At 41.1% G+C, this 26,034-nt stretch overlaps 1 protein-coding gene across 6 annotated transcripts in view; it reads left to right on the forward strand.

Moving 5' to 3' along the window:
• LOC106586176 (protein TANC1) overlaps positions 1-26,034 on the forward strand; it is a 285,715-nt gene that overhangs the window by 16,707 nt on the left and 242,974 nt on the right. The window contains exon 1 of one of the 6 annotated variants that reach the window (XM_082968892.1): positions 13,856-13,947. The exons of the other annotated variants lie outside the window; for them this stretch is intronic. The gene's annotated coding sequence lies outside the window, so the exon portion shown is untranslated. Of the gene's footprint in view, positions 1-13,855; positions 13,948-26,034 lie in introns of those variants that run through there. 6 annotated transcript variants of the gene reach the window in all.

Raw genomic sequence — 26,034 nt, forward strand, 5'->3', positions numbered from 1 at the left:
ATCGGCCCGATACCGATGTTGGCATTTTTAGCTAATATCGGCCAATTCTGATATGTCCACCGATATATTGGGCATCCCTAGTAACTACAATGTGTTTGATCCATCCTCAGTTTTCTTCTATCACAACCAATAAACTCTGTAACTGTTTTAAAGTCACCATTGGCGTCGTGGTGAAATCCCTGAGCAGTTTCCTTCCTCTCCGGCAACTGAGTTAGGAAGGACGCCTGTATCTTTGTAGTGACTGGGTGTATTGATACCCCATCCAAAGTGTAATTAATAACATCACAATGCTCAAAGGGATATTCAATGTCTTTATTTTACTCATCTACCAATAGGTGCCCTTCTTTGCGAGCCATTTGAAAACCTCCTTGGTCTTTGTTGTTGAATCTGTGTCTGCTCGACTGATGCTCGATGTCCACCAGATGCATATGCGTTTGTTTTGTCGGATGTCTAGCCTGCATTTTCTGTACATGACACACATGTGCTTCGCTTTTCAACAGGCTTAAAGCTAGCTAGTTGGAGTCTGTGTGTGTCGATTTGTACCACGGCACAGAAAAGTAACACAGCCTAGTCGTGCACCCCAAACGTAGCACTGCGGACTGCTCCATTAACAATAAATTACTTCTGCTGGAATGCAAAGAGTTTGATGCTTCTGGTGGACATGAGGTGTGAACACTATTATTGCACACAGAGTGAGTCCTTGCAACTTATTAAGCACATTTTAACTCCTGAACTTTAGGCTTGCCATAACAAAGGGGTTGAATACTTATTGACTCAAGCCATTTCAGCTTTTCATTTTTAATACATTTGTAAAAAATAAATAATAAAAAATTCCACTTTGACATTGTGTGTAGGCCAGTGACAAGAAATTAAATTAAATCATTTTCAAATTCAACCTCTAACAACAAAATGTGGAAAAGTAAAGGGGTGTGAATACTTTTTGAAGGCACTGTAGCTAACAACCTGGTATCTTGACAGTAGGTCTAGGCAAATTTGATGGCCACGGGAATAATTAAAAGGGTCAGCTACTCTTGAACTGTGTTTTGGTGTAGTACATGCGCAGAATGTTTAGAAAACGGGAACAAGCATCCAGAGGATGGGGCAAACAGGGCGCCAGGCCACTGGTTTTCCCCCCGTGATATCGCGATACTACTCGTTATCGTGAAACTTGGCCTGGTATCATATCATTAGTAATATTTTATTATCATGACAACACTACATGAGAGCAGGGGTTGGAACCCAAATCATTTTCCAATCATTTAATTCAGAACAGAACCACTAAGTTCTGAACTGGTTCAAACCAGTTCTTTCTGTTACTTTTTTTAACTTGTGAAATCAACAGTATTTTGCTCATTAAATTACTTCAGCAATGAGTGCGGATAGAGCAGGCAAGCTAGTTGTTTACATGCATAATGAACAGACAAGTGTAGCCTTTGGCAAAAGATGCGACAGAAATTATGCCGGTGGGGAGAAAGCGAGAGAGGGTTGAGGAGGATACTTGAAGTGCTTGACATCTTATGACATGCATTATCTGAATTAGGTCCACAGAATTATACCTAGCATGAATTATACCTTCAATTATGGAACTTAATGTCCTTTGAGCTAGCAAGCTAACAAAATTGTGTGTGCACAGCGGCACCAGAATAAAAAACATCTTACCTTTTTGTTGTTAATAAATTCAACGTGAAACGTGATATCTACACTCTTAGAAAAAAAGGTGCTATCTACAACCTAAAAGGGTTCTTCGGCTGTCCTCACAGGATAACCCTTTGAACATCCCTTTTTGGTTCTGGGTAGAACCCTTTTGGTTCCAGGTAGAACTCCTTCGGGTTCCATGTAACACCCTTTACACAAAGGGTTCTACATGGAATCCAAAAGGGTTCTACCTTGAACCAAAAAGGGTTCTACCTGGAACCAAAGCAGGGTTCTCCAATGGGGACAACCGGAGAACCGTTTTGGAACCCTTAACTAGCATTGAAAAAGTTAATCCATTCTTCTCTAGCTAATAAAAAATCTCTATCCCTATCTTCTGAATCATGCTTGTAATGTCAGTACAGTAGCCTATGCTTCAGAGGGGCAGGTATGCTAAACACACGCACACACACAGGCAAAGATTTTCAGCTGGCAGGCAGACACTGGAATACATTTCTGAGTGACAGAGTGAGGGCTTTGCAGATGCACTTTGTTGTGTTTTTTGTGGGACTAGAAAAAAAATCCTGGAACGTTAAATAATGATATTAACCGGTTTCCATGCTTTTAAAATAACGGTTCTGTTCCGGAACAGTCTGGATCACTTTCGTTCCCGGTTCTGTTTCTGTTTTTTGAAATTGTTTGTTATTTTCCAGTTTTCGGTTATGTTCCCTGAACCACTTCCAACCCCTGTATTAGAGCGCTGAGTTGTGGTCTTTTTCTTAGAGGTATATAGGCCTATATATTACTAAAAGTTCAGTGTGAGGTAGTCTAATAATAAACCTCTGCTGCTGTGGTGATGAGTGGCCATGAAGTCTTATCCGCAAACTCTCTAGGCTAAGCTCAGGCTGAACACCTGTGGAATGTTCATCAACCAAAACCCAGGAGTGATTTATTAGACGTGCACATCTGCTTTAAACAAAGGGAACTGCTCGGAGTCCCTATGATGTCAGAGTCCTGACTATTGCTTTTTTTCCCAATCTACCCTTCTGTGTTAAGATGCCAATTCTATGAAATGTCTTACTGACCTAGAAATCCCTACAATAGAGACTCATGTAGAGATTTAAAACTGGTGAAGAGAAAGTCTGTAGAGGGTCGTTCCATTTAAATTCAATCACTTTTTGACCGCACCCCCTTTTGATTGAACAAAACTTTCCATACATATTTGCCCATGGTAGAAGTGGTCAGAAAGTGACTTTCTGGACATGAATGGCCAAAAATTCAGGAGATTGTGGTAGGGCTGTGACCGTAATTGAATAACCATGTAACTGACGATCATGGATGAAGACCGTCAAAATTCAAATAACCGTCAAAACTGTTTAAATAGGCCTACATACATATTTTGAAAAAACATTTTGTTATTAACTTTATTGTCATGTAGATAAACTTAACCTAATAGCGGGAGTATTTACTAATGGCTATAAGCAATTGTTTTGATAACTTAGTCTTTCTATTAAACTGTCTCTTTCTCCTCTTTCCAACTGTAGTTTGATGCTCCAGCAGCTAAACCGCTAGATGCGCAGGGGTGTAGAATTGCTAGCCTGTAGGCAGGCTATGGCACTTGATGGGTGGACTTCCTTTTATACAATGACATTTTCATTGCTTGCTAGTAAATAAATAAATCAGTCTTCTTTTAAAAAAGGTTGGATGTGTCCGACAATTAATTATTAAACAGCAGTCAAGAAGGTTATTCTGGCTTGGAAGCCTATAATGCACCAATTATGTGTCAAATGGACAACGCACCATGTGTAGCTTAGAGCTTATTTTACATAATCTGAAGTGTTTGTTGTGCCCACCATCGGTTGAGACATAGCATGCTCTTGAATGCAGGGTGAGTATCATGTTTTGGCTGATAGGCCTAAATGTGCTAAACTGGGAATAAAATTGAAATTTCAACTTTCAAATGGTACCACAAAGATGGTTGGAGGTCCACACATCAGAAAATGTTGACTTGAATGGGAATAGCAATTATACTGTCAGTCTTCCATAGGAAACTTATTGAAATCATAGAAATATATATAATAGAATATAGATTCCCATTTAAGTTGACATTCGATGGGGTGGAGCAGCGGTCATCTTTTTGTTAGTAATTGGAAGTTAAAATGACAATTCAAATTAAATGGTGTACCAGCTAAATTGCAGAAGGGATAGGTACATTCTATAAATTATATTTCTATTATTGAAATGACACTCACCCTGTATTCAAGAGCATACTGTGTCTAAGATACCCACTTATACAATAATGAAAAAATCAGAGTTTACGTGTTTTAAGATAATTGACGTTAACCTGTTAGGGCTAGGGGGCAGTATTGACACGGCTGGATAAAAAACATACCTGATTTAATCTGGTTACCACTCCTACCCAGTAACTAGAATATGCATATACTTATTACATATGGATAGAAAACACCCTACATTTTCTAAAACTGTTTGAATGGTGTCTGTGAGTATAACAGAACTCAAATGGCAGGTCAAAACCTGAGAGATTCCTTTACAGGAAGTGGCCTGTCTGACCATTTCTTGAACTTCTTTTCCATCTCTATCATTTACTAAGGATCTCTGCTCTAACGTGACACTTCCCACGTCGTCCATAGGCGCTCAGAGCCCGGGAAAAAACAGAATGTCGTCATTCCAGCCCCAGGCTGAAACACATTATCGCCTTTCTCAAATGGCCGATCAAGGGACACTGGGCTTATGCGCGTGACCCCGACCGCCCCCGCCTTTAGGATTTTTTCCTCTGTTTGCCGAAAAGGAGATTCCCTGTCGGAATATTATCGCTTTTCTACGAGAAAAATGTCGTAAAAATTGATTTTAAACAGCGGTTGACATGCTTCGAAGTACGGTAATGGAATATTTAGAATTTTATTGTCACGAATTGCGCCATGCGCGCGACACTTCTTTACTATTTCGGATAGTGTCTGGAACGCACGAACAAAACGCCGCTATTCGGATATAACGATGGATTATTTTGGACCAAACCAACATTTGTTATTGAAGTAGCAGTCCTGGGTGTGCATTCTGACGAAGACAACAAAAGGTAATCAAACTTTTATAATAGTAAATATGATTATGGTGAGTGCTAAACTTGCCGGGTGTCTAAATAGCGAGCCCGTGATGCCTGGGCTATGTACTTAGAATATTGCAAAATGTGCTTTCACCAAAAAGCTATTTTAAAATCGGACATATCGAGTGCATAGAGGAGGTCTGTATCTATAATTCTTAAAATAATTGTTATGCTTTTTGTGAACGTTTATCGTGAGTAATTTAGTAAAATGTTAGCGAATTCCCCGGAAGTTTGCGGGGGGTATGCTAGTTCTGAACGTCACATGCTAATGTAAAAAGCTGGTTTTTGATATAAATATGAACTTGATTGAACAAAACATGCATGTATTGTATAACATAATGTCCTAGGGTTGTCATCTGATGAAGATCATCAAAGGTGAGTGCTGCATTTAGCTGTCTTCTGGGTTTTGGTGACATTATATGCTAGCTTGAAAAATGGGTGTCTGATTATTTCTGGCTTGGTACTCTGCTGACATAATCTAATGTTTTGCTTTCGTTGTAAAGCCTTTTTGAAATCGGACAGTGTGGTTAGATTAACGAGAGTCTTGTCTTTAAATGGCTGTAAAATAGTCATATGTTTGAGAAATTGAAGTAATAAGATTTTTAAGGTTTTGAAAATCGCGCCACAGGCTGGCAGTGGCTGTTACGTAGGTGGGACGCCCATAGAGGTTAAAGCTGCAATAAGTCACTTTTTGGGCAACCTGACCAAATTCAGTTAGAAATGTGAGTTATAGATCTGTCATTCTAATTCAAAGCAAGTCTAAGAAGCGGTGGATATATTCAATGTGTGCCATTTCTATGCTTCCCATTCTTCCCAGTTTTGTTTTTGTGTCTTTTGTTTTTTTTACACCAACTTCAAACAGCTGAAAATACATAATTCTTGGTTATAGAAAATGTATTTCAGAGTGGTTTAGATGGTACAATGATTCTCTACATTACAGTGAACTCGGAAAGTATTCAGACCCCTTCCCCTTTTCCACATTTTGTGACGTTACAACCTTATTCTTAAATGGATTAAATCTACACACAATACCCCATAATGACAAAGCGAAAACAGGGTTGTAGAAATGTTTACAAATTTATTACAACTAAAAAACAAAATACCTTATTTACATAAGTATTCAGACCCTTTGCTATGAGACTCGAAATTGAGTTCAGGTTCATCGATCATCCATTGATCATCCTTGAGATGTTTCTACAACTTGATTGGAGTCCACCTGTGGTAAATTCAATTGATTGGACATGATTTGGAAAGGCACACACCTGTCTATATACAGTTGAAGTCGGAATTTTACATACACCTTAGCCAAATACATTTAAACTCAGTTTTTCACAATTCCTGACATTTAATCCTTGTAAATATTCCCTGTCAGTTAGGATCACCACTTTATTTTAAGAATGTGAAACATCAGAATAATAGTAGAGAGAATGATTTATTTCAGCTTTTATTTCTTCCATCACATTCCCAGTGGGTCGGAAGTTTACATACACTCAATTAGTATTTGGTAGCATTGCCTTTAAATTGTTTAACGTGGGTCAAAAGTTTCGGGTAGCCTTCCACAAGCTTCCCACAATAAGTTGGGTGAATTTTGTCCCATTCCTCCTGACAGAGCTGGTGTAACTGAGTCAGGTTTGTCGGCCTCCTTGCTCGCACACGCTTTTTCAGTTTTTGAAATTTTCTATGGGATTGAGGACAGGGCTTTGTGATGGCCACTCCAATACTGTCGCAATCTTCTTCGTCAGATGATAAAGAAAAATCATTGTCGGACCAAAACGCAGCGGGGTTATGTGTACTCATCTTCTTTTATTAAATTTGCAAAGAAGGAAAAACCCAAAATAAACACGTACACAAAACACAATGACGAATAACAGGCCGGTAAGGCATTAAGGCTATACCTAGCACAATCTCCCACAAACTACCAACACAAACACATACCTATATATAGGACTCTCAATCAGAGGCAACTAGGAAACACCTGCCTCCAATTGAGAGTCCAACACCCAATGACCTAAACAAAGAAATACTAATACTAGAATGAACATAGAAATACATAACATAGCCCAAAAACCTGGAAATAATAAATCAAACACCCTTCTAAACAACCAACCACCCCGAACCACATAAAACAAATACCCCCTGCCACGTCCTGACCAAACTACAATACAAATAACCCCTATTACTGGTCAGGACGTGACAAATACCTTGACTTTGTTGTCCTTAAGCCATTTTGCCACAACTTTGGAAGTGTGCTTGGGGTCATTGTCCATTTGGAAGACCCATTTGTGACCAAGCTTTAACTTCCTGACTGATGTTGCTTGACTATATCCACATGATTTCCCCTTCCTCATGATGCCATCTAGTTTGTGAAGTGCACCAGTCCCTCCTGCAGCAGAGCACCCCCACAACATGACGGTGCCACCCCCGTGCTTTACGGTTGGGATGGTATTCTTCGGCTTTCATGCCTCCCCCTTTTTCCTCCAAACATAACAATGGTCATTACGGCCAAACAGTTCTAGTTTTGTTTAATCAGACCAGAGGACATTTCTCCAAAAAGTACGATATTTGTCCCCATGAACAGTTGCAAACCGTTGTCTGGCTTTTTTATGGTGGTTTTGGAGCAGTGGCTTCTTCGCTGAGCGGCCTTTCAGGTTATGTTGATATAGGACTCGTTTTACTGTGGATATAGATACTTTTGTACCTGTTTCCTCCAGCATCTTCATAAGGTCCTTTGCTGTTGTTCTGGGATTGATTTGCACTTTTCGCACCAAAGTACGTTCATCTCTAGGAGACAGAACGCGTCTCCTTCCTGAGCGGTATGACGGTTGCGTGGTCCCATGGTGTTTATACTTGCGTACTATTGTTTGTACATATGAATGTGGTACCTTCAGGTGTTTGGAAATTGCTCCCAAGGATGGACCAGACTTGGTGTGCACAGTGATGGTGTGCACAGAACTGAACTAAATAGTGTGTGATAATGACATACAGGTGTGTGAACAGGTGATTAGAATTCAGGTGATTGGGATCTGTAGAGTGAGCTGCATTCAGGGGATCTAGTTGTTTGAGAGTGTGAGCTGGAAAGTGGGCTGGAAAGTGAGCTGCATTCAGGGCATCAACGTGTTTGAGGGTGTCAGTTGGAAGTAGACATTACATTTTTAGCCATTCCTGTCACCAGAAACAAGCTACTTAGGGGCAATACCAGAATAAATGGTCGATTGATTCTGTCTCTTCGCATCAAAATATGCAGAGCTGAGATTATTGTATGCCCCATATAAACTCAGCAAAAAAAGAAAGGTCCCTTTTTCAGGACCCTGTCTTTCAAAGATAATTCGTTAAAATCCAAATAACTTCACAGATCTTCATTGTAAAGGGTTTAACCTCTTACATCTAGACGTTCCGCTAGCGGAACACCTGCTCCAATATCCAATGATGGGCGTGGCGCGAAATACAAACTCCTAAAATCCGAAAACTTCAATTTTTCAAACATATGACTATTTTACAGCATCTTAAAGACAAGACTGTCGTTAATCTAACCACACTGTCCGATTTCAAAAAGGCTTTACAGCGAAAGCAAAACATTAGATTATGTCAGCAGAGTACCCAGCCAGAAATAATCAGACACCCATTTTTCAAGCTAGCATATAATGTCACAAAAAACAAAACCACAGCTAAATGCAGCACTAACCTTTGATGATCTTCATCAGATGACAACCCTAGGACATTCTGTTATACAATGCATGCATGTTTTTTTCAATCAAGTTCATATTTATATCAAAAACCAGCTTTTTACATTAGCATGTGGCGTTCAGAACTAGCATACCCCCCGCAAACATCCGGTGAATTTACTAAATTACTCACGATAAACGTTCACAAAAAACATAACAATTATTTTAAGAATTATAGATACAGAACTCCTCTATGCACTCGATATGTCCGATTTTAAAATAGCTTTTCGGTGAAAGCACATTTTGCAATATTCTCAGTAGATAGCCCAGCCATCACGGCTAGCCATTTAGACACCGACCAAGTTTAGCCCTCACCAAACTCCGATTTACTATTACAAAAGTTTGATTACCTTTGCTGTTCTTCGTCAGAATGCACTCCCAGGACTGCTACTTCAATAACAAATGTTGGTTTGGTTCAAAATAATCCATAGTTATATCCAAACAGCGGCGTTTTGTTCGTGCGTTCAAGACACTATCCGAAGTGTAAATAAGGGTCACGAGCATGGCGCAATTCGTGACAAAAGATTTCTAAATATTCCATTACCGTACTTTCGAAGCATGTCAACCGCTGTTTAAAATCAATTTTTATGCCGTTTTTCTCGTAAAAAAGCGATAATATTCCGACCGGGAATCTGCGTTTAGGTAAACAGACGAAAGAAAACAAAACATTCGGTCGACGCGGGCACGAGCCTGAGTCTCACAGTACTGTAACCAGCCACTACCCAAACGCGCTACTTTTTTTCAGCCAGAGCCTGCAAAGCCACGATTCAGCTTTTTGAGAGCCCATGGGAGCCGTAGGAAGTGTCACGTAACAGCAGAGATCCTCTGTAATGGATAGAGATAATCAAGAAGGGCAAGAAATTGTCAGACAGGCCACTTCCTGCATGGAATCTTCTAAGGTTTTGCCTGCCAAATGAGTTCTGTTATACTCACAGACACCATTCAAACAGTTTTAGAAACTTTGGAGTGTTTTCTATCCAAAGCTAATAATTATATGCATATTCTAGTTTCTGGGCAGGAGTAATAATCAGATTATATCGGGTACGTTTTTTATCCGGCTGTGAAAATACTGCCCCCTAGCCATAACAGGTTAAACACTGTTTCCCATGCTTGTTCAATGAACCATAAACAATTAAGGAACATTCACCTGTGGAATGGTCGGTAAGACACTAACAGCTTACAGATGGTAGGCAATTAAGGTCACAGTTATGAAAACTTAGGACACTAAAGAGGCCTTTCTACTGACTGAAAAACACCAAAAGAAAGATGCCCAGGGTCCTTGCTCATCTGTGTGAACGTGCATTAAGCATGATGCAAGGAGGCATGAGGACTGCAGATGTGGCCAGGGCAATAAATTGCAATGTTCGTACTGTGAGACGCCTAAGACAGCGCTACAGGGATACAGGACGGACAGCTGATAGTCCTCGCAGTGGCAGACCACATGTAACAAGACCTGCACAGGATCGGTACATCCGAACATCACACCTGCGGGACAGGTACAGGATGGCAACAACAACTGCCCGAGTTACACCAGGAACACACAATCCCTCCATCAGTGCTCAGACTGTCCGCAATAGGCTGAGAGATGCTGGACCGAGGGCTTGTAGGCCTGTTGTAAGGCAGGTCCTCACCAGACATTACCGGCAACAACGTCGCCTATGGGCACGAACCCACCGTCGTTGGACCAGACAGGACTGGCAAAAAGTGCTTTTCACTGACGAGTTGCGGTTTTGTCTCACCCGAGGTGATGGTCAGATTCGCGTTTATTGTTGAAAGAATGAGCGTTACACCGAGGCCTGTACTCGGAGCGGGATCGATTTGGAGGTGGAGGGTCCGTCATGGTCTGGGGCGGTGTGTCACAGCATCATCGGACTGAGCTTGTTGTCATTGCCTGCAATCTCAACGCTGTGCGTTACAGGGAAGACATCATCCTCCCTCGTGTGGTACTCTTCCTGCAGGCTCATCCTGACATGACCCTCCAGCATGACAATGCCACCAGCCATACTGCTCATTCTGTGCGTGATTTCCTGCAAGACAGGAATGTCAGTGTTCTGCCATGGCCAGCGAAGAGCCCGGATCTCAATCCCATTGAGCACGTCTGGGACGTGTTGGATCGGAGGGTGAGGGCTAGGGCCATTCCCCCGAGAAATGTCCGGGCACTTGCAGGTGGCTTGGTGGAAGAGTGGGGTAATACCTCACAGCAAGAACTGGCAAATCTAGTTAGTTAGCGCCATCTAGTTAGTTAGCTAGATGGCGCAATGTGTTTTCAAAACTTTTGGCGCGTCCTCCATATAAAAAGAATTCTTCCGAATTCTGATCGGTTGTATGTAATAACTTAAAAAATTGAAAAGTGAGTTGTAACATTGCCTTGTGACTTTTTACAGAACTCAGGATAAGACCCAGATGCAGACAGCTAAAGTCACAGATGTTTATTGACCCGTTCAGCAGGTACAGACAGATGAGAGTTGTGTCTCCAGTAGCTTACTTTTATTCCGGCAAAACACAGTTTTTAACAGCGCATAGATGCAGACCATAAAAAAATCTGTGCTTTAAAACATTTCACCTGCTTTTTACATTGAAAGGCAACAGTATTTTTTTGCTTCAATAGAGTGATATGGGGCGGGCAAGTATAGTTTTCCTTCACAGAAAATACATTAGTGCAACACATTCGGCATTAAATCGTTTTCTTCAGATGACAACAGAAGTGCAATGCTATTGCTAGCAGCCACAGAAAGTATTCACACCCCTTGACTTTTCCACATTTTGTTGTGTTACAGGCTGAATTTAAAATTGATTGAATTGCATTTTTTTGTCACTGGCTTACACACTATACCCAATAATTTTTTACAAATGAATAAAAAATGAAAAGCTGAAATATCTTGAGTCAAAAATGATTCAACCCCTTTGTAATGGCAAGCCTAAATGCAGAATTAAAAAGTTGCTTAACAAGTCACATAACAAGTTGCATGGACTCATTCTGTGTGCAATAAGGAAAAGGGAAAGGGGTGTTTAACATGATTTTTGAATGACTACCTCATCTCTGTACCCCACACATAATTATATGTAAGTCGAGCAATGAATTTCAAACACAGATTCAACCACAAAGACCAGGAAGGTTTTCCAATGATTCACAAAGAAGGGCACCTATCGGTCGATGGGTAAAAAAAAGAGTTTCATGGCTGTAATAGGAAAAAACTGAGGATGGATCAACAACATTGTAGTTACTCCACAATAGTAACCTAATTGACAGAGTGAAAAGAAGGAAGCCTGTACAGAATTCAAATATTCAAAACCTTGCATCAGGTTTGCAACAAGGCACAAGTAATGCTGCAAAAAAAAGTTTTTGCCATGCATAGAAAATGTTATGTTTGGGGAAAGTCCAATACAACACAATACTGAGTACTACTCTCCATATTTTCAAGCATAGTAGTGGAATGGAGCTAAGCACAGGCAAAAACCTAGAGTAAAACCTAGTTCAGTATGCTTTCCAGAGATAAATTCACCTTTCAGCAGGACAATAACCTAAAACACACTGGACACACTGTACTGGAGTTGCTTACCAAGAAGACAGTGAATGCTCCTGAGTGGCCGAGTTACAGTTTTGACTTGAATCCACTTTGAACATCTATGGCAAGACTTGAAAATGGTTGTCTAGCAATGATCAACAACCAATGTGACAGGGCTTGAAGAATTTTGATAAGAATAATGGGCAAATGTTGCACAATCCAAGTGTGGAAAGCTCTTAGAGACTTACACAGAAAGACTCACAGCTGTAATCGCTGTCAAAGGTACTTCTACAAAGTGTTGACTCAGGGGTGTAAATACTTATGTATTTCATCAAGTTAGCAGACGACACAACAGTAGTGGGCTTGATCACCAACAATGACGAGACTTCCTACAGGGAGGAGGTGAGGGCACTCGGAGTGTGGTGTCAAGAAAACAACCTCTCACTCAACGGAGATGATCGTGGACTTCAGGAAACAGCAGAGGGAGCACCCCTCTATCCACATCAAAGGGACAGCAGTGGAGAAGGTGGAACGTTTTAAGTTCCTGGGCGTACACATCACAGACAAACTGAAATGGTCCACCCACACAGAGTGTGGTGAAGAAGGCGCAACAGTCATCCAAAACCCTGACATACTTTTACAGATGCACAATCGAGAGCATCCTGTCAGGCTGTATCACAGCCTGGTACGGCAACTGCACCGCCCTCAACCGCAAGGCTCTCCAGAGGGTGGTATGGTCTGCACAACGCATCACCTAGGGCAAACTACCTGCCCTCCATGACACCTACAGCACCCGATGTCACAGGAAGGCCAAAAAGATCATCAAGGACAACAACCACCTGAGCCACTGCCTGTTCACACCGCTATCATCCAGAAGGCGAGGTCAGTACAGGTGCATCAAAGCTGGGACCGAGAAATTGAAAAACAGCTTCTATCTCAAGGCCATCAGAATGTTAAACAACAATCACTAACTCAGAGAGGCTGCTGCCTACACTGAGACCCAATCACTGGACACTTTAATAAATGGATCACTAGTCACTTTAAACAATGCCACTTTAAATAATGCCACTTTAATAATGTTTACATATCTTACATTTCTCATATCACATGTATATGCTGTATTTTCTACCATCTGTTGTGCCTTGCCTATGCCGCTCGGCCATCGCTCATCCATATACTATACGTACATATTCTCATTCACCCCTTTAGATTTGTGTGTATTAGATAGCTGTTGGGGAATTGTTAGATTACTTGTTAGATATTATTGCACTGTCGGAACTAGAAGCACAAGCATTTCGCTACACTTGCATTAACATCTGCTAACCATGTGTATGTGACCAATAACATTTGATTTGATTTGAAATGAGATATTTCTGTATTTAATTTCAAATACATTCTAAAATCGTGTTTTCACTTTGTAATTATGGGGTATTGTGTGTATTTTGAATTCCGGCTGTAACACAACTATATGTGGAATAAGTGAAGGGGTATAAATACTTTCTGAAGGCACTGTAAGTCCTTTAGCTTACAATGAAAAGGTAAAAACGATGCATGGCCATATTTCCAATGTTTATCATAGAAAGAATGTAGCCAGCTACATTTCCTAATGTTTTGCTTGAAGTTAATCTCGCATTTTTATCTGCTACTGGAGAAAACTACACTGGAGAAACGTAGCCTACACATCAGCTATCTGGTGATCCAATGACAAGAGCAAAGATATTTCATCTGAGTTGAAGAAGTGCAACTGAAGCATGAAATTAGTCCTTTTACATTCATGATTTGGAGCGAACCCTTACTAAAGCCGAGCAGAATTTGCAATAAGAAGCATTTTAGATCTGCATTTACAAAATGCGTTTATTTGCATTTTATCTTTCCTTTTCTGCAGGAAAAAAGCAGAGTCAGAATCCAGCGGTAACACAACACCTGAAATGGGGATGGGCACGGTTATTCGAATATCCGAATAGAAGTTACTATTTGATTACTTGGGAGAGTATTCATTTTTTACAGTTTATTTTTTTGTGTGTTTTTGAACAATGAAAAGGCTTTGTCTAAAATGTAATTAAATGATCTGTGTGACATTGCTACGTAGCCTACAAGGATAGACCATAACATTAAACTTTTTAATAAAACAACCGTTTTATGACAGTTTTTATGAGTGTGCCCCATAAAAAAGGCACTGGTAGACTATACACGTTTCACACGTGTAACTTGTTGTTATTGTAGCTTGTTGTTATTGTCGGTTAATCAAAGCGGCTCCATGTGTAGCAAGTGAAGTGGGAGATTTCCAATCAATGCAAAATGAAATAAAAATGACAGAATTAAGTTGGCTAAATGAGGAGTAGTAGGCTACAATGATCAACCAACCGGTACGATGTTGTTTGGAGTTGTTGTAGACAAAGACGGGAGGGAGCACAGCAAAATAGCTTCAATTAGCCTTGCTACTTTAGCTAGTTAGCTGGCTAACTTAGCGGACTACTGTATTTTTTGTATTTTTAATTTATTTCACCTTTACTTATATTGCGACCTGGCCAAGATAAAGCAAAGCAGTGCGACAAAAACAACACAGAGTTGCACATGCGATAAACAAAGGTACAGTCAATAACACAATAGAAAAATCTGAATACAGTGTGAGCAAATGAAGTAAGGAGATAAGGCAATAAATAAGCCAATAGTGGCGAAGTAATTACAATTTAGCAATTTACACTGGAGAGATATATGTGCAGATGAGGATGTGCAAGTAGAAATACTGGTGTGCAAAAGAGCAGGAAAACAAAAACAAATATGGGGATGAGGTAGGTAGTTGGTTGGGCTATTTACAGATGGGCTGTGTACAGCTGCAGCAATCGGTAAGCTGCTCTGACAGCTGACGCTTAAAGTTAATGAGGGAGATATAAGTCTCCAACTTCAGTGATTTTTGCAATTCGTTCCAGTCATTGGCAGCAGAGAACTGGAAGGAAAGGCAGCCAAAGGAGGTGTTGGCTTTGGGGATGACCAGTGAAATATACCTGCTGGAGCACGTGCTACGGGTGGGTGTTGCTATGGTGACCAGTGAGCTGAGAAAAGGCGGAGCTTTACCTAGCAAAGACTTATAGAGGACCTGGAGCCAGTGGGTTTGGCGACGAATATGTAGCGAGGACCAGCCAACGAGAGCATACAGGTCGCAGTGGTGGGTAGTAATCTAGCTAGCTTCTTTACAACGATTTGATGCAGTCAAGACAGGCACTAGCAGATGGTTTTATAGACAAACTTGTTGCAGCCATAGGTTATATATATATATATACTAGTCGAGTCAGTTTGGCTACTTTCTTTCAACTTTCTCACCCTCTGTGCCACACACAGATTGTCAGACACACACACACACACTACTCCTCTCTCGCCCCTCCCCCACTATTTTGCTGAAACAAGCAGAGCGCAGCGCACCAGCGCTCTCGAGTCAAGCAAGCAAGTCTCCATTGAAGAAAGAAAAGTCATTTAAAACACATGTATTTTGATTATAACATGTATTTTGACTATCCAGATATCCCCCAAAATTGTGAAATCATATTAAATGCCCATCCCTACCCTGAAATTACATAGGTTGTCATTCAACAAATAAAGCATAATATAGCGCAAGCCATTTTAGCATTTGAATGCTGAAGGTGCAGGGCAGATGTGCAAGATCAGGAACAGGCCGCTTACCTCATGTTGGTCAGCGTACGAAGCTGGGCATAGTATTGCCTGGGGTTGTTGGGCATGCAAAATGACATGTAGATAAGTGACTGTCAACACAGTTACATGCTTAGTTCGACACTGAAGGAGAGGACACATCAGTTTCACAAAAAATTAGAGGTTTTTTCGGACGCTAGAATATAATATGAGCAAGAAATTAGTTAACCAGCGATTCGTAACATTTTAATGGATTTTTGTTCGGTTTGAGAGTGTTCCTAGTCGAATGTAGAGGAGGATTTAAGGAGTCTCCCTGATGTTCAATACAATAAACCTGGTAAAGATTTTAAATCGATGTGGGCAGACAGGCTGGCAACTAGTAACTCATAGCTAGATATCATTCTCACAATCAGATCAGTTTACGAGATCTAGGTATATGTGAACTAGGCCTTCATGAGCTCACTGCTGATATTTGAGGCAGATCTTTTTTGAAACACTTTGGCTCCTCATGAAGAGAGATGGTAATCTCTGGTGTGAAATGTGTTTTTCTATGGAGGCCATGTGTAAGGTAATGTTGTTTAACTGATGAACGAGGTGAGGTGTAGCCTATTGGGTAAGGGAGGAGCAATGTCTTGTCTGCCAATGTTTAAAGGATAGACATGTCAGGTTGACTCCACAGCCCCAGGTACAACTGTAAATTCTGAGTAATGATCAACTTCAAAAACATGTCTCAACTCTTCAGTGATGTTGGGAAGCTTGGATAGGGAATAAAAACACGTTTCTCACACTCTTGACTGCGGACTAGGCAGTGGCAATTTCAAGGCGGAAGTGTATGCCCCAAAAATCACATTAGCAGTATGGAGTCAGCTTTCTCTCAAAATTATCTGAAAATTGGAACTCTTTTCAATAACAGTTCTCCTCCTGGGTAAAATACGAGCTCGCTAATGAGCAGATTAGACTTTTTGATTTCAACATAAGCAATGTGGACATTCATTCTAGAAGAACAATGGGGTTACTTGCCCCTAGTCACTGCTGTAAATTGTATTTGAATCTGCTTGTGACAGCATGACCAAATTTCTGCCCTAAAGGCAAGGTGAATAATCATACGATCTCAGAGAATGTGAGGCTATTTTCCCAGTATCTTCCAAAGTTTATAAATGGTTAGCTGACAATGTCATGAAAACGATGAGCGCACTTCGAAGGGGCAGAAGGCCTTGTGATGTTATGGTTCTGTATGGCCAGGTAGCTATCAACAATGACAAGAAGCTGCCATGTGGTGAATCAAAGTGGCTTGTTTCAGCTTGTTTGATCTTGTTCTTGATACCATGTCTTGTTTTGGTGTTTTGACTGACGTCATGTCTATGCTAATATGACAAAAATTTGCTAGCTAGCTAACCAACAAATGTAATGGTATATTTCAGAGACAAGTGCTCATTGATTAACTTGATGTTTTCAATTAATATTGGAGACGAACTATAGTTTACACGTTATCAACAATCTAAGCCAACTCATTTTGCCCCATAGTTGCGCACACATCGGTTTTGTTGCTAAACATCCAACCCGTCTATAAGAACACACTGCTCCAAGCGTGTTTATTTCCCAGGTAAACTACCGTACATAGGCATGCACATAAGTGGCACCAGACAGGAACTCCTACAGTTAAACTATTTTGTATTATAACAGTTCTAGTCTAAATCCTCCCATTACACCACCAGTTGTCTGGCTTTAGGATGGATGCATCCTATCATGGTCATGGTGTGACCTGTGTGCAATCTGCAGGGCAGAAAAGGTTTGCACACAACTTGAATTAGCCTATGCAGGCATGAAGAAGACATGGATGTCAGACCTCTCCATGTGACAGGGTTGTGTAGGCTACTTCAAAGGTCTAACCACATTAACTTTGTTAACCCCAATGCTAGTATAGTACAGTTGAAGTCAGAAGTTTACATACACTTATGTTGGAGTCATTAAAACTCGTTTTCAACCACTCCACAAATTTCTTGTTAACAAACTATAGTTTTGGCAGGTCGGTTAGGACATCTTCTTTGTGCATGACACAAGTCATTTTTCCAACAATTGTTCACAGACAGATTATTCCACTTATAATTCAGTGTATCACAATTCCAATGGGTCAGAAGTTTACATACACTAAGTTGACTGTGCCTTTAAACAGCTTGTACAATTCCAGAAAATGATGTCATGGCTTTAGAAGCTTCTGATAGGCTAATTGACATCATTTGAGTCAATTGGAGGTGTACCTGTGGATGTATTTCAAGGCCTACCTTCAAACTCAGTGCCTCTTTGCTTGACATCATGGGAAAATCAAAAGCAATCAGCCAAGACCTCAGAAAAAAATGTGTAGACCTACACAAGTCTGGTTCATCCTTGGGAGCAATTTCCTAATGCCTGAAGGTACCACGTTCATCTGTACAAACAATAGTACACAAGTATAAACACCATGGGACCACGCAGCCGCCATACCGCTCAGGAAGGAGACGCGTTCTGTCTCCTACAGATGAACATACTTTGTTGAGAAAAAGGCAAATCAATCCCAGAACAACAGCAAAGGACCTTGTGAAGATGCTGGAGGAAACCGGTACAAAGTATCTATATCCACAGCAAAACGAGTCCTATATCGATATAACCTGAAAGGCCACTCAGCAAGGAAGAAGCCAGTGCTCCACAACCGCCATAAAAAAGCCAGACTACTTGCAACTGCACATGGGGACAAAGATCGTAATTTTTGGAGAAATGTCCTCTGGTCTGATGAAACAAAACTAGAACTGTTTGGCCATAATGACCATCGTTATGTTTGGAGGAAAAAGGGGGAGGCTTGCAAGCCGAATAACACCATCCCAACCGTGAAGCACAGGGGTGGCAGCATCATGTTGTGGGGGTGCTTTGCTGCAGGAGGGACTGGTGCACTTCACAAAATAGATGACATCATGAGGCAGGAAAAGTATGTGGATATATTGAAGCCACATCTCAAGACATCAGTTAGGAAGTTAAAGCTTGGTCGCAAATGGGTTTTCCAAATGGACAATGACCCCAAGAATACTTCCAAAGTTGTGGCAAAATGGCTTAAGGACAACAAAGTCAAGGTATTGGAGTGGCCATCACAAAACCCTGACCTCAATCCGATATAACATTTGTGGGCAGAACTGAAAAAGTGTGTGCAAGCAAGGAGGCCTACAAACCTGACTCAGTTACACCAGCTCTGTCAGGAGGAATGGGCCAAAATTCACCCAACTTATTGTAGGAAGCTTGTGGAAGGCTACCCAAAATGTTTGACCCAAGTTAAACAATTTAAAGGCAATGCTACCAAATACTATTTGAGTGTATCTAAACTTCTGACCCACTGGGAATGTGATGAAAGAAATAAAAGCTGAAATCAATAATTCTCTCTACTATTATTCTGACATTTCACATTCTTAAAATAAAGTGGTGATCCTAACTGACCTAAGACAGGGAATTTTTATTAGGATTAAATGTCATGAATTGTGAAAAACTGAGTTTAAATGTATTTGGCTAAGGTGTGTGTAAACTGCTGACTTCAGCTGTATTTGTAGAACATTGCATTTGCGGTGCAAGTAGGAAGCAAATATGGCCAGTGAAGAGTTAATGAACAACTTTATTGATACTGCCTTAAACAATGTCAACAACTTGTTTCCTAAAGCGACACTCTCAGGAAATTTGACAGGAATAAAATAGCTTTGTTGTGTTGTAAATCTCAGCCAGCCAGATACACACTCCTTCCTCTCATATGGGTGGACAGCACAGCATTGGTTGTGTTTTGGAGCTGGGATGTGCGTGAATCATAGTGGAACTGGTGGACTGGGTATGTAAAAAGGGTTGCTCATTGTCATTTCCTCCTTTCATAACATACTGTAGGCTTCCAGTGTGAAGGGCAGACATTGTGCACAATGCCTGAGACAGCTTCCACCCATTCTTCCATACCTGCTCCTTCACTTCCTCTTCCAGGGTTTAGGATTGTGTTGTTCACTTCTCATTGTTTTAGTGAGCTTTGAATTCAGAACAGCCTATTTCCTCCTTCTGTATAAATGGGCAGTAATAAAATGGCCATCATCTTTAACCTGTCAAATGTAGGCTGGAAATGAACATTTGCCCAATCTCCCCCAAATAAAAACTCATTTCATAGAGGCATTCTTTATCTGACAAACTGTTATTGGCAAGGTGTCTATTTTCTCAGATGACTGAAAGGTCATAGACTGCCCGGTGTGAATTTCAACTGTTGCTATGACAACAGCGGTGGGGGAAATTTAGAGGAATCATTCATGTAGAATCAGTGGATGAAAAGGCTGTGGCGATGGCCGTTATCAGGAGAGCAGTAAATAAAAAACTGACCGCAGGCTGCAGGGGAAGTCATGCTGAAGGTTGCTCTCTTCATTGTCTGACATCTCACAGAGTACAAAGCAGCTCCACACTCAAACATGCCTGTGTGTCGATGGCACCAGCCCCGAAGGCAATCAGGAAAACAATCCCACTTCCATTCTTTATATATAGTTCAGCGTCTCGGATGACCGTCTTATAGATGGCCCCATTAAGCACATGTCAGCCTTTGCCATTGTGCAGGTGAGACTTTCCTTTCTTCCCCTCAACCTGTATGTGGTGAACTCCATTAAGGGAGACCAGTGAAAAGGCTACAACATGATAACTTGAACCCATCTGGTATCCACTTTTTTGCGAGCTGAAAGGATACTTTTCTATTGGGTCATAGGTTCATAGAATGGAGGATCGTCCCTTAGATTAAGCTTGTCTTACACCAAAGGTGACTACTAGGTCTACTTATAAGGTGATATGGGTGATGTACAACAGGTGAGGCAATTCTGCACATAATTTCCTAAAAGGTCATTAATTGCAGTTCAAACACGGATTAGACATGCCCAGAACCTCTTACATGTTTACAATTAGGCCTAAGCCTGATATTTTTAATTATGGGAGTCTATATGTCTATGTAGGCCTATGTGTCAATGTGATTGTGAATTCCCAGTACCTCCAGCCTATATATTTGACTGGTGGTGGTCCCTGGGAATCTCTACCATACGTCTAGTGGTGGCTGTGGCTCTGGGAATGGTGCTTGCTTTGCGGTGCCTCAGAACAAATGTGAAAATTGAGTGTCTACCCCTCAATTCAGTGTGTCCACAAAGGCCTGACAGCCACAGTAGGTCTTTGGCAGCGCTGTTCTGATAGAGAGAGGCCCTTTCCAGGGGCTTTGCCCAAAGACGATAATATCCCAACTTCTAAACGTTATGGGTTGGTTGGTAGTCAACTGGCTTATCAAACTGAGGGTTAGATCAATCTTAGTGCCTAGCCGTCCTGTATGTTGTAGGCCTATGTTCTGCTCTTTAGTTTTTCTTAAAGGTCACTATTTTTTTCCACCTAAAGCTTATCGTTTTTTAATGTTGATTTTGTCCCTTTGTTCTTGTAAGAGGCACATGTTGATTTCATTAACTCCTAAAGATCATATGTCACAGGGAGATTTAAAGACAGGGAATATAGCCTAGCCTATATATATCCTAACTCTTGCTCTCTACCTTTAACTTTAAGCCCAGTCTGCCCTTCAATAGAACTTTGGATGCCTCAGAAATTCACCCAAAGGTTAGGCCTAATGGTAATCAAGCTTAGAGCAAAGTTAGCATCTAGGATTAGGAGTAGTAATGGATCTCTCCCCCACATCAGTTAGTGTTAGCATGGGTCCACCTGGCTCTGAACTTGGCCACAGTACAAAGGAATGTGTGGGATACAGTGATTGTAAACATGTGCAGCCCATGACCCACGAGCCACTGCAGCCCCTCATGATGAGTTCCGTTTTTGTGTGGCCCCCACCCCTTCAAATTTGCCCATCCCTGGTCTACATCGTGGTTCCCTCAAAGAGAGAACATTTTATAATTTATGCTACTGGTGCTGTTTCTTTTCACAAGAGTGGCGCGTGTAGCTTGTTGTCATCCAATCATAAGTCATCAAACTGGCACTAGGCTACAGTCATAGAGCTAGAGCCCCCGTGTGGCAAGTTATTAGGAGATATCAAGGCTAATCAATGGAAGATGGAATTAAAATGACAGAGTGTTGAATAGTCACATGTACAGGGATGGATGCAGGTGTGATTGCAGGGTACAATGAAAATCTTAAGCTCAGAGCATGTTGCAGGACTAAGGGAAATAAAAAAATGAAATGGTAATAAAAAAATAAAATAGCATTATATACACTGAACCACATTTTTAAATGCAACATGCAACAATTTCAAAGATTTTAATGAGTTACAGTTCATATAAGGAACTTGACTGGCAATACAGATATGCATCTGTTGGTCACAAATACCTTAAAAAAAGGTAGGGACGTGGATCAGAAAACCAGTCAGTATCTGGTGTGACCACCATTTGTATTATTTAAATAGGGTATTTCTGTTTTTGTTTTTGTATACATTTGTTAACAGTTCTTAACCTGTTTTTGTTTTGTCATTATGGGCTATTGTGTGTATATTGATGAGGGGAAAAAAATATTTCATCCATTTTAGAAAAAGGCTGTAATGTAAAAAAAAATTGAAAAAAGGAATGGGGTCTGATACTTTCTGAATGCACTGTATCTATATACATACACTAAATTACCAAAGGTATGTGGACACCTGCTCGTCAAACATCTCATTACAAAATCATGGGTATTCATTTGAAATTGGTCGCCCCCTTTGCTACTATAACTTCTTCTGTGAAGGCTTTCCACTAGATGTTGAAACATTGCTGTGGGGACTTGCTTCCATTCAGCCGCAAGAGCATTAGTGAGGTTTGGCACTGATGTTGGGCGATTAGGCCTGGCTCGCAGTCCTCGTTCCAATTCACCCCCAAGGTGTTTTATGGGGTTGAGGTTAGGGCTTTGTGCAGGCCAGTCAAGTTCTTCCACACCGATCTCGACCAACAATATCTGTATGTACCTATCACTCCAGAGAATGCGTTTCCACTGCTGCAGAGGCCAATAGCGACAAGTTTTACAACACTCCAGCCGACGCTTGGCATTGCGCATGTTGATCTTAGGTTTGTGTGCGGTTGCTCAGCCATGGAAACCCATTTCATGAAGCTCCCGACCAGCAGTTCTTGTGCTGACGTTGCTTCCAGAGGCAGTTTGGAAGTCGGTAGTGAGTGTTGCGACCGAGGACAGACAATGTTTTCACGCTACGTACTCCGTGTGCTTGTGTGGCCTACCACTTCACGGCTGAGCCCCTGTTGCTCCTAGACGTTCCCACTTCACAATAACGGCACATACAGTTGACTTTGGAAGCTCTAGCAGGGCAGAGATTTGACGAACTGACATGTAGGAAACGTGGCATCCTATGACGGGGCCAGGTTGAAAGTCACTGAGCATTATGTGTTTTAATCAAATAAACCATATGCACTGAGCTTGTCTGATGTAAGCACTGAGCTTGTCTGATGGTTTATGTCAGACATGCTCAGTGCATATGGTTGATTTGATTAAAACACATAGGATGTGTCTATACACTACCGGTCAAAAGTTTTAGAACATCTACTCATTCAAGGGTTTTTCTTTATTTTACTATTTTCTACATTGTAGAATAATAGTGAAGACATCAACACTATAAAATAACACATATGGAATCATGTAGTTACCAAAAAAGTGTTAAACAAATCTACATTTATTTTCAAATAGCCACCCTTTGCCTTGATGACAGCTTTGCACACTCTTGGCATTCTGTCAACCAGCTTCACTTGGAATTGCTTTACAAACCGTCTTGAAGGAGTTCCCACATATGCTGAGCACTTGTTGGCTGCTTTTCCTTCACTCTGCCGTCTGACTCATTCCAAACCATCTCAATTTGGTTGAGGTCGGGGGATTGTGGAGGCCAGGTCATCTGACGCAGCACTCCATCACTCTCCTTTTTGGTCAAATAGCCCTTACACAGCCTGGAGGTGTGTTGGGTCATTGTCCTGTTGAAAAACAAATGATAGTCCCACTGAGCCCAAACCAGATGGGATGGTGTATCGCTGCAGAATGCTGTTGTAGCCATGCTGGTTAAGTGTGCCTTGAATTCTAAATAAATCACAGACAGTGTCACCAGCAAAGCACCCCCACACCATAACACCTCCTCCTCCATGCTTTACGGTGGGAAATACACATGCGGAGATCATCCGTTCACCCACACCGCGTCTCACAAAGACACAGCGGTTGGAACAAATAATCTCCAATTTGTACTCCAGACCAAAGGACAAATTTCCACTGGACTAATGTCCATTGTTCGTGTTTCTTGGCCCAAGCAAGTCTCTTCTTCTTATTGGTGTCCTTTAGTAGTGTTTTCTTTGCAGCAATTCGACCATGAAGGCCTGATTCACACTGTCTCCTCTGAATAGTTGATGTTGATGTGTCTGTTACTTGAAGCCTAATCAACTTATCCTCTGCAGCAGAGGTAACTCTGGGTCTTTCATTCCTGTGGCGTCCTCATAAAAGCCAGTTTCATCATAGCGCTTGATGGTATTTGCGACTGCACTTGAAGAAACTTTCAAAGTTCCTGAAATGTTCTGTATTGACTGACCTTCATGTCTTAAAGTAATGATGGACTGTCGTTTCTCTTTGCTTAGCTGTTCTTGCCATAATATGGACTTGGTATTTACCAAATAGGGCTATCTTCTGTATACCACCCCTACCTTGTCACAACACAACTGACTGGTTCAAACGCATTAAGAAGGAAAGAAATTCCACAAATTAAATCTTAAGAAGGCACACCTGTTAATTGAAATGCATTCCAGGTGACTACCTCATGAAGCTGGTTGAAAGAATGCCAAGAGTGTGCAAAGCTGTCATCAGGGCAAAGGGTGGCTACTTTGAAGAATCTCAAATATAAAATATATTTTGATTTGTTTAACGCTTGGCTACTATGTGATTCCATAGGTGTTATTTCACAGTTTTGATGTCTTCACTATTTTTCTACAATGTAAAAATGAAGAAAAACTCTTTAATGAGTAGGTGTTCTAAAACTTTTGACCGTTAGTGTATATGGAAAAATATGCTCTTTAAAATTTCAACCAATCGATTGGTCGAAAGAACAGATGACTCTTGGTTGACAAAGATTTTTTTTTGTCAGGGACAGCCCTAGTTGTTTTGCTCCAGGATGCCCACATGCCTCAAAAGACTCGTCTGAAGGTGAAAACATTTATGGAAGTAAATATTGAGGCTGTTTAATTCCCAAAATAAGGGGTTAAATACATGTAACAAAAAAATAAACAATTGTTTCCTGATCTTTCTTATATCTCTCAGAGCAAACATCCTTTAGATTTTTGGGGTAAACTATCTGTTCCATGTAGTGAATTTGTTATTGAATGCATTTCTATAGGCTAATAGCAGTAATACATTTTTTTATTTAACCTTTATTTAACTAGGCAAGTCAGTTTAGAACAAATTCTTGACGGCCTACAACGGCCAAACCCGGACGACGCTGGGCCAATTGTGCGTCGCCCTATGGGACTCCCAATCACGGCCAGTTGCGATACAGCCTGGAATCAAACCAGGGTGTCTGTAGTGACGCCTCAAGCACTGTCGGGAGCCCAAAAGTCCCCACATTTTTTTTATATTGTATTTGAAGGGGTCTTAAAATTCTGAATGAAATAGCAAAATGATCCTTGGTATGACCTTCTTAATACAATTCCATATAGCTTAGTAGAACCCCTGCTCCGTCTTTGACAGGGTTAGACTGTTACGTGTTTTAATAGGCTACTCTCTGGGTGTAGTCAAACTGAAGGTGATGGAGCTTCATTTTAATTCAATGAATAGGCTACTCATAAATGTGTAATTTGAAGGTTGTTGTGTGTGCTTTTCTTGGCCTCACTGATCCTCTGTCTTTTGTTTTAGTGTTCTGACGTTGTACAGTTTGTTTGTCTAGACAGATTTAGGCTAGTCCCAGTATATTCCCACCCAATATGATTTCAGATGGATAATGCAGTCCCATTGTGCCTTAGAAAAATATTGAGTGAAAAGGCTTGTTATGCCTGTTTTGAAGAAGCTGTGTGGTACAGATCCAGCAAGGTAACTGTCTTGCCCCCCCATCTTTCATCATTCATCCCCATTAGTCTGTCAAAAGAGGGCTAGTGCACATCGTCTCAGCTGAGGGCTTGGATCGATGTGTCTCGGAAGGCTTCCCTGCTAATGAAAAACAATCATTTTTTCCTCCACATCTCCAGGAGCCAGTGGAGATCTAAGTGGAGCCCCTGGCCCCAGGCTAGCTTACTGATGGCCCACATTCTGGCTTCTTGCAGCCTATGTCCTGTGTGCAAAAAGACGGCCATATTTGGCAGGGCCTCCGCTCTCCATCTCCATGGTGAATAATGTGCTGGTTCTATAAGTAGGGTGCCAAATTCAGCACCATGTATTCAGCTATTAGGAAGTGAAG

This window comes from Salmo salar, chromosome 25 (genome assembly GCF_965601325.2).
Source record: "Salmo salar chromosome 25, fSalSal1, whole genome shotgun sequence".
In the NCBI taxonomy this organism is placed as follows: Eukaryota; Metazoa; Chordata; class Actinopteri; order Salmoniformes; family Salmonidae; genus Salmo; species Salmo salar.